Source organism: Xyrauchen texanus, chromosome 17 (genome assembly GCF_025860055.1).
Source record: "Xyrauchen texanus isolate HMW12.3.18 chromosome 17, RBS_HiC_50CHRs, whole genome shotgun sequence".
Classification (NCBI taxonomy): Eukaryota; Metazoa; Chordata; class Actinopteri; order Cypriniformes; family Catostomidae; genus Xyrauchen; species Xyrauchen texanus.
Genome location: NC_068292.1, coordinates 13,209,212 through 13,221,970, shown reverse-complemented (window position 1 = coordinate 13,221,970; position 12,759 = coordinate 13,209,212).

The window sequence follows — 12,759 nt, the reverse complement described above, 5'->3', positions numbered from 1 at the left end:
TTTTTGGGCCGTGTTGATGACCCTCTGCAGCGCTTTCCTCTGAGCCACTGTGCAGCTGGTGTACCATATACAGATGGAGTATGTAAGAATGCTCTCGATGGAGGCTCGGTAGAAGGACACCAGCAGTTTCTGTGTGATGTTATTCTTTCTGACTATTCTCAGGAAGTAAAGTCTCTGCTGGGCCTTTTTCAGTAGCTCAGAGGTGTTGGCGCTCCAGGTCAGGCCCTCCCCAATGTGGACTCCCAGGTAGCGGAAGTCTGCCACCCTCTCCACACAGTCCCTGTTGATGATTAGTGGTGGAGTGTCCGTTGTCTTTCTCCTGTAGTCTATTATGAGCTCCTTGGTCTTTGTGGTGTTAAGGAGCAGGTTATTGCCCCTGCACCATGCTGTCAGCTGCTCCACCTCATCCCTGTAGGCAGACTCATCCCCCCCAGAGATGAGCCCCACCACTGTGGTGTCATCAGCAAACTTCACAATGGTGTTGCTATGGTGGACGGGGGCACAGTCATGTGTGTAGAGGGAGTAGAGCAAGGGGCTCAGTACACAGCCCTGGGGTGAGCCAGTGCTGAGGCTCAGGGCTGTGGATGTATGACGGCCCATTCTGACCCTCTGTCTGTGGCCCGAGAGGAAGCTATGTATCCACATGCAGGTGGAATGTGGAAGCCCCAGGTCGCCCAGTTTTACCACCAGTTTGTGTGGGAGGATGGTGTTGAACGCAGAACTGTAATCTATGAAGAGCATCCACACATAGCTCCCCTTAGGAACTAGAACAACCGGTCTGGACTAATCGCTGTGGGATTCATCTATTACTCCCTCATCGAGAATTGCATCTAATTCTTCACAAACTATTTTCTTTTTGTGCAGTCGGTAGGGACGGCTATGTAAAACTACCCCAGGCTATGTGACACTACCCCAGTCTTGGTGTGGTGCTGGATGAGGTTTGTATAACCCGACAGAGGAGATAGACGTCTGCAAATTCTTTCTGCAGCTTGCAACCTCTGTGACTTGATACGGTGATAGGTGGTCTCTACAAGTGACAGGAACATCATGATTGGCTTTTACGTTCACCTCGGGTCCGAGTTCTCCAGAACTACCATTGCCAATGTCACAGGGACTGCCTCCCTCTATAATTTCAGGAGGTTGAGATGGAATATTTGACATGCGTCACCTCTATCTGTTCATTTCACCTCATAATTGAGATCTCCCACTCTTTGTGTGACCTCATAGGGCCCCAAGTAATTTGGAGCCTGATGTGGGGAGTTATAAGAGCACTTTATCTTCCGGTGGAAATTCCCATACCCCTGTTACATAGCTGGCTTTGACGTTCCTGAGCTTGAAGCACATTCTCCTGTGTTAGTTGACCCAAAGTGTGGAGTTTTGCCCTAAGATCAAGATCTTATTGAATTTCATTTTTACTTTTTGAAGGTCCATCCTCTCAAGTTTCCTGTATAATTTAGAGCAAGCCACGCGGCTGCCACCCAGACAGCAGCTCAAACGGTGAAAACCCTGTGGAGGCTTGCGGGACCTCTCGAACTGCAAATAACAGGGATTCGAGCCATTAATCCCAATTTGTAGCATCCTCATGCATGAACTAACAAATCACATTTTTCAGGGTTTTATTAAAATGTTCCGCCAACCCGTCTGTTTGTAGATGGTAAACACTGGTGGGAATTAATTTCATACCCAGTAATTCATACAATTTGTGTAGTGTTTGTGACATAAATGTAGTGCCTTGATCAGTGAGGATTCTTTTGGAATCCCCATTTGGGTGCTCCGCAACACTATGTGCTGCGATGTTGCATAGAGGCACTGCTTCTGGATATTGCGTTACATAGTCCACCAGAACCAATACAAAGCGATGCCCACGTGCTGTCTGCTATAATGGCCTGATGAGGTCCATGCCAATTCTTTCGAAGGGGACCTTGATTAACAGGTGGGGCGTAATGGCGCTCTTGGGGTAGCCACCTGCGAATATCCCAGCGAATGACTGGCCAATAGAAAGGGGCCATTAGTCATTTCAGTGTGTTTTCCTGCCCTAAGTGACCCACCACCAGATTATAGTGAGCCGTCTGGAATAACATTTCCTGATGGCTCTACTGTATTAACAATTGGGTTGTATCCAATTTTGTCTGAGCATCCTGCATCACTCGATACAACCACTCTTTTATAATAGTGAAATATGGATGTGAAACGGCACATTTCCATGCCTTAGCGGTACTAGGACAGCCTGCGGTAAAGGGACAGAGTGAGAGGAAACATGGGGAGAGGGGGGAGAGAGAGAGAGTGTGAGGCCTCTTCCACCCTCTGATATGCTGACATATGGTCCTCTGCCAGTTGGACGGCCACGTACATCCATCTTCATCTACCGGAAGAGTTGTTGGTATTGCTCAGGGCTGCGACCGACCAGCTGCAGGATGGTCTTCCTCAGATCATCGTACACCAGGAGACTTGGCGCTGTTAGTTATTGCGCTATGAGTTGAGCTTCCCTGGACAACAGTGGGATGAGTCAGGCCACCCACTGAGCACTCGGCCAGCCCCAGATCTCAGCCATCCTCTCAAACAGATCCAAGAAGGCTTCGGGATCATCTTCTGCCCCCATCTTTATCAGGGTGACTGGAGGCATGGGGGCTGCTGGGTCCAAGGATGTGGCTGAGGCTTTTTCCTGGTGCAGTAGGCTCCGGATCACATGCCGGTCCTCTGCTTGAGCTTGGAGCACCTCCTAGAATCAGCGATCCTGGTTCTGGCATAGCTTAAGCAGGGCCTGATGTTACACATGGTGCATACTGGCAAGGGACTTGATGACTTCCACCAACTACGAGGACTCCATGCCAGCGTATTTACTCCAATTCTCCTGGCATTTGGTACCAGTGTTAGAGGTTCGTAGGGTGAGAAAGGAGGAAATGGGAAACTTGAGATTTCAACTCAAAGGTATAACTTTAATAAAGCAATCTCAAAGAGGCTTTTCAGTGATACCCTCATCAAATCAGGTCACAGTTTTAACACACTTTTCACAGGTAGCTCTCTCTTTCCTTGTCTCTGGGATGGTCCCTTTTTATCGCTCTTCCCAGTGCTTACTGCAATCAGAAACACGTGTTAGACATTATAGCGCTCAGGTGTGTGCACCCTTACTGCTTTGTCTGTCTCCAGACGAACGCTCGACTGTGCCCCCGCTGCCACAGTGACAGAATCACTATGTTTGTAATCAGTGTTTATGATGATATGTAGATGAGTGCAATCGCAGATAAAAATGCTCAGATCAGCTTGAGGACTTCAGTAAAAGAAGAAGCTCATTGGTCACTTGAAGAGAACATAAATTATTCTCTGTTATGTTAGATCCTTTTTTTTCATGCTGCTGGAACCATTAACTCAGCAGGGAGTCCCAACGGTAAAGTCACAACGTCCCTCTGGCAGACACCGACACTGGCATTTCATCTCTCTCCAACTGGCTGGCGATTATGTTAATGAAGCTCACACATTAAAATCACTGGAAATATGGCTAGTGTGGTGCTGGCTTCATTGAATTTAATGGCTGGATGCAAAAAGATCTGAGGCTGTATCTCAGCAATGCTTTAATGTATTGACATAAAATTTTGCTAGTGTCATTGCGACCATGCCCTGACAACACCATATAAATTTGGTGACAGCGACACCTGTTGGTCAAATTGTACAAGCAGTTTTAATCACGCTTTTTATAATATATTTTGTACTTGTGGCTTTTTAAACCAAATTGATGATATCATCTCTGGTAATTACTGGTTGTTGTGACATCAAAACACAAGAATATTAATTATCTTATGCACAGATCATTTTAAATAATCTTTCGCTGTTTTGATAAATAGTCCTTTTTTTAAAGTTTGCTAGCTAATGCCTTTGTTAGTGGTACTGCAGCTTCAAATCCCATGGCAAGGTATAATTGTTTTTTAAAAAAAGAAGCAATCCAAACATAGTAGATAGTGGAAATTATTACATTAATATACAGGTTGTAAATGTATAAAGTTATAACATTTTTCCAAAATGTTATACTAGTTATACTTGGTTTAGATCACACAAGTCTACATATGTTTCTCCTCATGGAAAACAGTTTGCAAACCAAAATTTCCAAACCAAATTGCCATAGACAATTCCAAAGTAATTTCCAAATATATCTCAGTCACAACTTGTACTTTCAATGTTTTTCAATACAATTACTTTGAAATGTAAGTCTTAGATTGAAACATGGACTCAGTTGCTTCTATGGCCTGATCTAGCTCAGCCAAGATGTGATTCGGTGTAAGAAAGGCGTGACTCCTGCAACCAAAATATTTCTCTTTAATGTGCACACGGCATCAAATATGTGTGAATTTGATGCTTGCTGTGGTTTTGAGGTCCTCGATGAACCTTCTGCAAATCCGCATTTACACCACTCTCAGTGGGTTTATCCAGGCCACACTAAAAATTAGGATACATCAAGCCTGCGACACCACACAAGGAATACCTTAGGAGGCAGGTTTGTATCTCTACCGCTTTACACTATTCCATTATGTCTTTCCAGAGGTTGCCATATTTTCAGCACTTATGCCTGTTTAAATGGATATGAATAGGTTCTTTCTTGGAGGTCGTAGTAATACATTTGCCAGGCTTCTCCTGCCTCTCCTAGTTTTAGCTATGGTAAAGAAGGGGGGCAAGTTTTCTTAGTCACAGTCCTCTTTAAGTCCACCAGCCTTCTGAAACCAACAATGTATTGGTCAGTGGTTTATTACTCATTTTAACATAGCTATTTACACTATGGTTTACTTAGTCATATCCTAGAATATTTACCACAAACATGAATGGCACTTGTGGTTCCTTTGATTTATATGGCCAGTGGTTGTTACAGTGTAGACTTCAGGAAGCTTTTAGATTTGATGCATGAATACTGTATGTCCATGCATATTCCAGGCATACTAACATGTAATTAAAATAAAGCATAAAGGTAATGCCATTTTTTACGTGCTGACTTATTTTCTACTATACCAGCTAAATATGCAGAAATATCTGCAATATACTGTAAGTGAATGCAAAATCACGTGATATCAAGTCAAGTGGTTTTTATTGTCATTCAACCATATACAGTTAATACAGTACACAGCGAAAAGAGACAACGTTCCTCCAGGACCATGGTGCTACATAAAACAACATAGGACAAACACAGAACCACATGAGACTACACAGACTAAATAACATTTCTACATAAAGTGCACATGCAAACGTGTGCAAAAAGTATGGGACAGTACAATAAATTACTAAAAGGAACAGGACAATAGGCACAGTGAGAGACAGTGCAGCGCTGACCAGTACACGTTTGTAATCGAGAAGTGCAAAAAGATGACACTTTCTAAAATGCTAAATGTAAACATAACTGTGGCAGGGCAGAGGGCGGGGCCGGGTCGTGATCCTACACACCCGGTCCCGTATTAGGCTAATCAAGCCTCCGAGAGGGATAAAGGTCGACTGCAGAGGATCGTGCGGGAGAGAGAGATGTCCATCATGTGTGTGTTTGTCTTTTAAGTTTATCTTTAAAACTATTATTTAAAACTATTATATCCTTTCCATTGAATACGTTACACTGGTGCCGAAATCCGGGAAGGAGGAGGGATACGCCTTAGTAGAGTTCTCGCCACTACCGTCCACCCCAACGGAGCAGCCGCGGCCGTCTGCCGGGGGACGAGGAGCCCAGCCACCTGGAAGAGGACGATGGGGCTCATAGCCGACCGCCTGGAGTGGTCAGGGCCGCTGCCAGGGGTGCAGGAGTCGCCTACCGGCCGCTGAGACACAGCAGGGTTTGAAACCGCGAGCGGAGAGGGGCTCGCTGCCGACCGCCTGGAGCGGGAGAACCACTGCCAGGGCCGGGGGAGACCCCTTCTGTTCCCCGAGAATGCGGCGGGGCGTTCCGTCCGTCAGGGGCTGGAGGTCTGCCTCTGATCCACCCGGAGAGGCGTGGCTGTCGTCCGATAGAGGGTGGAGGAGTGGCCGAGGAACAAGCTGCGGCGTATTAGAGAACTGGCGAGTAAGAGTTTTTTTTTTTTCATCTCTCTCTCCTCTCTCTCTCTGCCGCTCTGCATTGGCCTTTTCCCACACCTACAGTGTTTTTTGGGGGGTACTACACTGTTACAGGAAGTACCCTACCAGTTTAATTATTTCTGTTTCCCTACCCCTGTCCCCTCCCTCGTCCAGTTAGACGAGGATGACCTGCCGGCAGACGGGGCTTAGGCCACACCCTCCCCCAGGGAAAGGGGGGGGGGGTGTACGTCATGCTGGGGGCTCCCCAGCCTGAGAGAACGAGGGAGGAATGTGGCAGGGCGGGACGGGTCGTGATTTTACACACCCGGTCCCATATTAGGCTAATCAAGCCTCCGAGAGGGATAAAGGTCGACTGCAGAGGATCGTAGAGAGAGAGATCGTTTACGGACATGTCCATCGTTTGTGTTTGACTTTTAAGTTTATCATTAAAACTATTATTTATATTGTCAAGCCGGTTCACGCCTCCTCCTTTCCATTTATCCCTTTACAATAACATACTATGAAATAGTGTTCTATGGACATAGCAGTTTATTGAGGTAGCAGCCAGGTATAAAGTGACAATGAATTAAAGTGCAAATCTGGACATGTGCAAAAGTTGGATGGTGTACAAGTGTGTGTGTGTGTGTGTGTGTGTGTGTGTATGTGTCAGTCTAGTCCCTGAGTATTGAGGAGTACGATGGCTTCGGGGAAGAAGCTGTTACACAGTCTGGCCGTGAGGGCCCGAATGCTTAGGTACCTCTTGCCAGACGGCAGAAGGGTGAAGAGTTTGCGTGAGGGATGTGTGGGGTCATCCACAATGCTTGTTACTTTGCGGATGCAGTGTTTTTTTGTAAATGTCTTTGATGGAGGGAAGAGAGACTCCTATGATCTTCTCAGCTGTTCTCACTATCCTCTACAGGGCTTTGTGGACCGAAACGGTGCAAGTCCCAAACCAGGCAGTGATGCAGCTGCTTAGGATGCTCACAATAGTCCCTCTATAGAATGAAGTGAGGATGGGGGATGGGAGATGTGCTTTTCTAAGCCTTCGAAGGAAGTAGAGACGCTTTCTTGATATGAGCATGAAGCAATCGTCTGTGTTCCACAACTGCTTTCAAGACCTCGAAGAATGTATAATGTGCGAGTAAGGAGCCGGTAGACTTTCTGGTGCCCTCCTAGGGTAAGATGGTGCCCCCTAGGGAGTTGGTGCCCTACGCAGACTGCGTAGTATGCATGTAGGGAGCGGCTGTACTGCTCCCCAGACATCATAGGACTTCTCAGATGGCTGCAGAACCTTCACTCTGCCCAATGCCCTTCATGTGGTTGATTATAACTTCCAAGAAAGATGGACTGGCCCATAATGTGGCCACAGAGTGACCGTCAGCTCACCACTACTGTGGTTGGGGAGATCTCACTGCGAGCGGCTCAGGAAAGAGGAGTTGCTTTTAAGGAAATGCTTTTGACCAAAACCATGGTGCTCATTCACTGATATTAATTTTTTTGCCCCTTGTGAAATTTGATCTCATTTTGAATGAGAGACTTATTTCCATTCTGCACCTATCAATTTCTACCAAAGGATTAAAAAATTCCTCTGTTCTCCTTCCAGTTACAAAACCTTGGCAGACAAATATAGTTCTCAATGCCCTTTTACTGGCAATGAATTCATTTTATTTAGCCTTTCGTGTTTTGCATATTAGGCTAGTCAAATCATCTGTCTGTATAAACTTGAGCCAGTGTAATCTTTGCTTTTGTCAATCTACGGCTCAACACTGTAAAATTAGTCAATGTATGTGTCATGATTCACTGTTGTTTGATTTGTGGTTCTCCCGTCATCTGTTCCTCCCGGACTACATTTCCCATAATTCCCTGCCCTCATCACTGCCAGCTGTCCTTGATTGTTTTCACCTGTCTTCCATTAAGTCATTATCCATTGTGTATATAATGCCCTGTTGTTTGCTTGTTCTTTGTCAGTTATTATGTGTTTTGACGTTGTTCCTGTGTTTTCACCATTACTTTGTACTTTGTTTATTTTATTAAAGAACACCTAAATCCAGCTCTTGTGACTTTCTTCAAATGTTACAGTATGCAGCAGTTCAAACCACTGCTTGATGAATGAAAATTCCAAATAAGGAATTTTCTGAATCATCTTGCATTGAGTAATTTCAATTTCCAACAGGAAATAGTTTTATTCTTGTTATGTTGTTGCTAAAGCACAATTTAAAGAGAGAAGAGCTTAAATTAACTTGTGTAAATGTGCACTATTGAGTTACAATAGACCCTTTCACATATGAAACTCTTTCACACATGAACCTACCTCTTCTGGTAAATGTGCCACATCTGCTAATTATGCATGCAATGATTTTACATCTTTTAGTAACCGAATCACTGACTTTCAAAGAAGAAAAAAAGACATCTGCTTGGATAAAGAGAAGCTCTTTAGTTCTGCATCATTTGTCGACATTGTTTTGACTCCCGAATCACAGATGTTAAAGCTGTGGAGTAAATATGTCATCACCGTCAGAAATGTGTAATTGTCCCAAAGCAAACTTGACCACAAAATCTTTCGCCTTTGTTCATGCATAGCATTAAAACAGAACTTTTCAGCTAATGTTACAACTTCTCTTTCTGGAAAAGTGCTAAAGCTGATTAACCAGTATATAACAACAGGTCCTGTTCACACTTGATCACACATGGAACCATTTTGTTAATTATTGGAAAAAGCTTTATATGTGTGTAATCTGTTCTACTTGATCCTCTCCAAACAGGACTTGAACTGGTGTCTCCGGCATGGGAGGCGGGCGCGCAAATGAGGAGGCTAAAGGCTACAGCTCAACTCTAGTGTCAGTCGCTAGTACGCCTCTTGAGGCCAGGGGAGTGAGGTTTACACTGCATGTCTACCTACCAACTGGCTACTGTCACATGTGAAAGTGACTAATAATACTCTAGCAAAACTTAGTGCTTCACTAAAGCACATTAAACATTGTTACAATATCACATATAATGGCCTGGGTAACTCAGCGTGTATTGAGGCTGACTACCACCCCTGGAGTCATGAGTTTGAATCCAGGGTGTGATGAGTGACTCCAGCCAGGTCTCCTAAGCAACCAAATTGGCCCGGTTGCTAGGGAGTCACAAGAGGTAACCTCCTCGTGGTCGTGAGTGGTTCTCGCTCTCAATGGGGCGTGTGGTAAGTTGTGTGTGGATCGCGGAGGGTAGCATGAGCCTCTATATGCTGGGAGTCTCTGCGGTGTCATGCACAACGAGCCACGTGACAAGATGCGTGGACTGACTGTCTCAGAAGAGGGAGTCACAAGAGGTAACTGGGAGTTGTCCTCCACCACCCGGGTTGAGGTAAGTAAACGCGCCACTAAAAGGACCTACTAAGTAGTGGGAATTGGGCAGAAAAGGGGATACAATAAAAAAAAAATTTAATCCAAAATATTTAGGGAAACCTATGATCAGCAGTCAAGTTTTATTATTTTTAGTAATTTTTTACAATGTTTTATAACATTGAGAATTCTTTCAGGTCTTCACCGGTCATTTCCTGAACATCATCTTGTGAATGGCTGTTACTTTGGACATTAGTTACCAAAAAAAGAACACATAATCTTTAAAGAGGCCCTATTATGCTTTTTGGGATTTTACCTTTCCTTTAGTGTGTAATATAAGCTGTTTGTGCATGTACAAGGTCTACAAAGTTACAAAGCACAAAGTCCACACAAAAGGGAGTTATTCTCGACACTGCTCAAGAGCTTCAAGAAATGGCTGGCTTGTAGTCCTGTGGGTATCACATTTGCATAATGCCTGCCTTAACAAAGGTAGTTATAGTAGAGGCCAGGATAAGTTGGGTTAGTGTTTTCACCATGTCGAGAAGATGCTGTTTTTTTGCTGTCGATCTCAAGAGTCTTATATAATTCAATAATTAAAAGCTGTAATGTTAAGGCTGATATTGGTAGTCCACGGCAAACTTGCTCAATAACCGGGAGTAAGCTTCTGTTCTCCATTCATATCTCTGGTGACAAACGTTCAGCTACACCCATTCCAGCAAAAGATAACTAACTATATGTCTTTTACTTGAAGCTTTGTAAGATTCACAATAATTAACAGTGTACTTGTAAGAAAGCTACAAAAGTAAAACGTACCACTGTGAAACGTCCTGCTCAAGTCATGCATGCGAAGGTGGTTCAGGTTGATCAGCTTGCCCTGCCAAACTTTCATTATCGGACTCAAACTGGCACAGAAAAAACCATTGTTACCATAGTTACAATAGTGTTTACAGCTTCTCAGGAAGCCTGAAAATCGGTTATGGTAAGTGTCGTTACATTTCCGACACACGCTCTACTTGGTTGACCAATCACAACAGACTATACCAGCTGACCACTCAGAGGACTGGGCTTTTCGGAAAGGGGGGCTTTAAAGAGACAGGACCTAAATCAGGTTTGAGCAGAGAATGTAAAATATGAGAAAAATTATGTTTTTTTTTTTTTTTTTAACATTATAGCATGTAAACCTTTTTTAGTAGACCCCCTAAATAAAATCATTAACCTGTAAATTAGCATAATATGGCACTTTAAACACATAAAATATAAATTTTTATACCACTGGTCTGTTGAATGCTTGATACTGATTGGTTGACAGATGCAACCCCCCCGTTTCGCTCTCTCACACACACCCCACACAAGTGGACACACACCTATGCACACATACTCGAGAGCGAAAAACAGAGCTGTCATATCAGCACACTCCTGCATCTCAGTGGGGTTTAAAACAGTTGTTAAGTTTTACAATGGAAAAGTTATACAAATGGTGACACTCGCTGCTGCTTAAATTACATAAATTCAGTGGTGTAATATAACAAATTAAGTATTTTTTGGGAGAATCTATACTTGAGTTTTTATATTTCTGTCAACTTTCAGTTTTACTTCACTACATTTCCTAAATAAAATGTATAATTTTACTCCGATACATTTCCCCTAAGCGTCTTTGTTACTACAAAATAATATCTGATGTACACAGACTATAAGCAAGCAGTTTTGATGAATCAGTAGACCGGTTAACCATAATCATTGGTTCCCCGTCTGTCGCTCTCTTTGACGTTGTGTCGGAGAAGCGACACTAGGGGTCTCTCTTGAGCACCGAATATACCTCTGATCTATGAAAAAAGGCCAATGAGAAGTTGGCAGTCAGTATTTGCATACCCCGCCCCCGGACATACAGGTATAAACATGAGGCAAATATTAGAGTTCATTCAGAAATTTTCTTCAGAGCCGATGGTTGTTTGTGCATGCTGTTCGCGTGAAGAGACACCCTTTCCTGTATTCCCCTGACGCTACTGCATGCTGTTATACTTGAGTTTTTATATTTCTGTCAACTTTCACTTTTACTTCACTACATTTCCTAAATAAAATGTATAATTTTATTCCGATACATTTCCCCTAAGCGTCTTCGTTACTACAAAATAATATCTGATGTACACAGACTATAAGCAAGCAGTTTTGATGAATCAGTAGACCGGTTAACCATAATCATTGGTTCCCCGTCTGTCGCTCTCTTCGACGTTGGAACCAGTCATCCAACCGCGATGGCTGTGGGGAGGACGGGGGGTTCCAGTCCAAGCCCACGCTGGCGGCGGCCCGGGAAAGCATGTCGGACATCTGAGCGTCAGCCTCAGCTTGGGCGTGCTGGCCCGAAGGCAGAGAAAATCACTCTTTTAGAGGAAATCACTCTTTTAACTAACTCTTTCGAGTTTGGGTTTATTCTGCGCTGTCGAAGCACCCAGGGGCAATATGCACTGCCGGGCAAAGAGAAATCACTGCTGTAATGCGCCCTCAATCCAGCAGCATGCAGTAGCGTCAGAGGAATACAGGAACGGGTGTGTCTTCACGCGAACAGCATGCACAACCATCGGCTCCGAAGAAAATTTCTGAATGAACTCTAGTATTTGCCTCGCCTTTATACCCGTATGTCCGGGGGCGGGGTATGCAAATACTGACTGCCAACTTCTCATTGGCCTTTTTTCATAGATCAGAGGTATAGTCGGTGATCAAGAGAGACTCCTAGTGTCGCTTCTCCGACACAACGTCTCGTTCCCTCCATCAGGGAACGGAGGTTACATTCGTAACCTAGATGTTAACCATATTAATGCGCAAGTGGAAATAAGTGTTCTCAAAGCTGTGGTAAATTTTCGATTTCCACTCAAGCCCAGGCATGCCAGATTCCACTCGACAATGGCAATGAGACCAATATCAGGATGGATGCAGACATAGTGGCGGCACCTGCTACTCTGGTAACAAACACCGGTTGTGATGAAGATAAACACCCACACCCAAGGCCATATTTGCGAGAAAGGTTTTCTCATGTTGGAATGATCCTCTTATGCATACTCAAAGATATGGAAATACTGGCATTTAAAAATTCCCTGTCCAACCTCAAGAAACACATTGAGTTAAGTTAAGATTACTACCGTGAAGCTGCAGCGTTAATGTTATTTAGTTAACATTAAACCTGTTCAGATATGTAACCAGCAACGTTAGCTAATTATTGCTGTAATTAGCAGTGTTAGCTAGCCTAGCTAGTTAACGTTGCTGGTTACATTCAAATCACAGATATAACGTTTACCACTGAATTTTGTCTGAATTAATTCAACGCAAAACTCTTTAAGACATCCATAATCATGAAACACTTTTACTGGTATAACCCACAGTATTTTTGTAATGTAACTTATATTTACACAGGTGGAGGAAA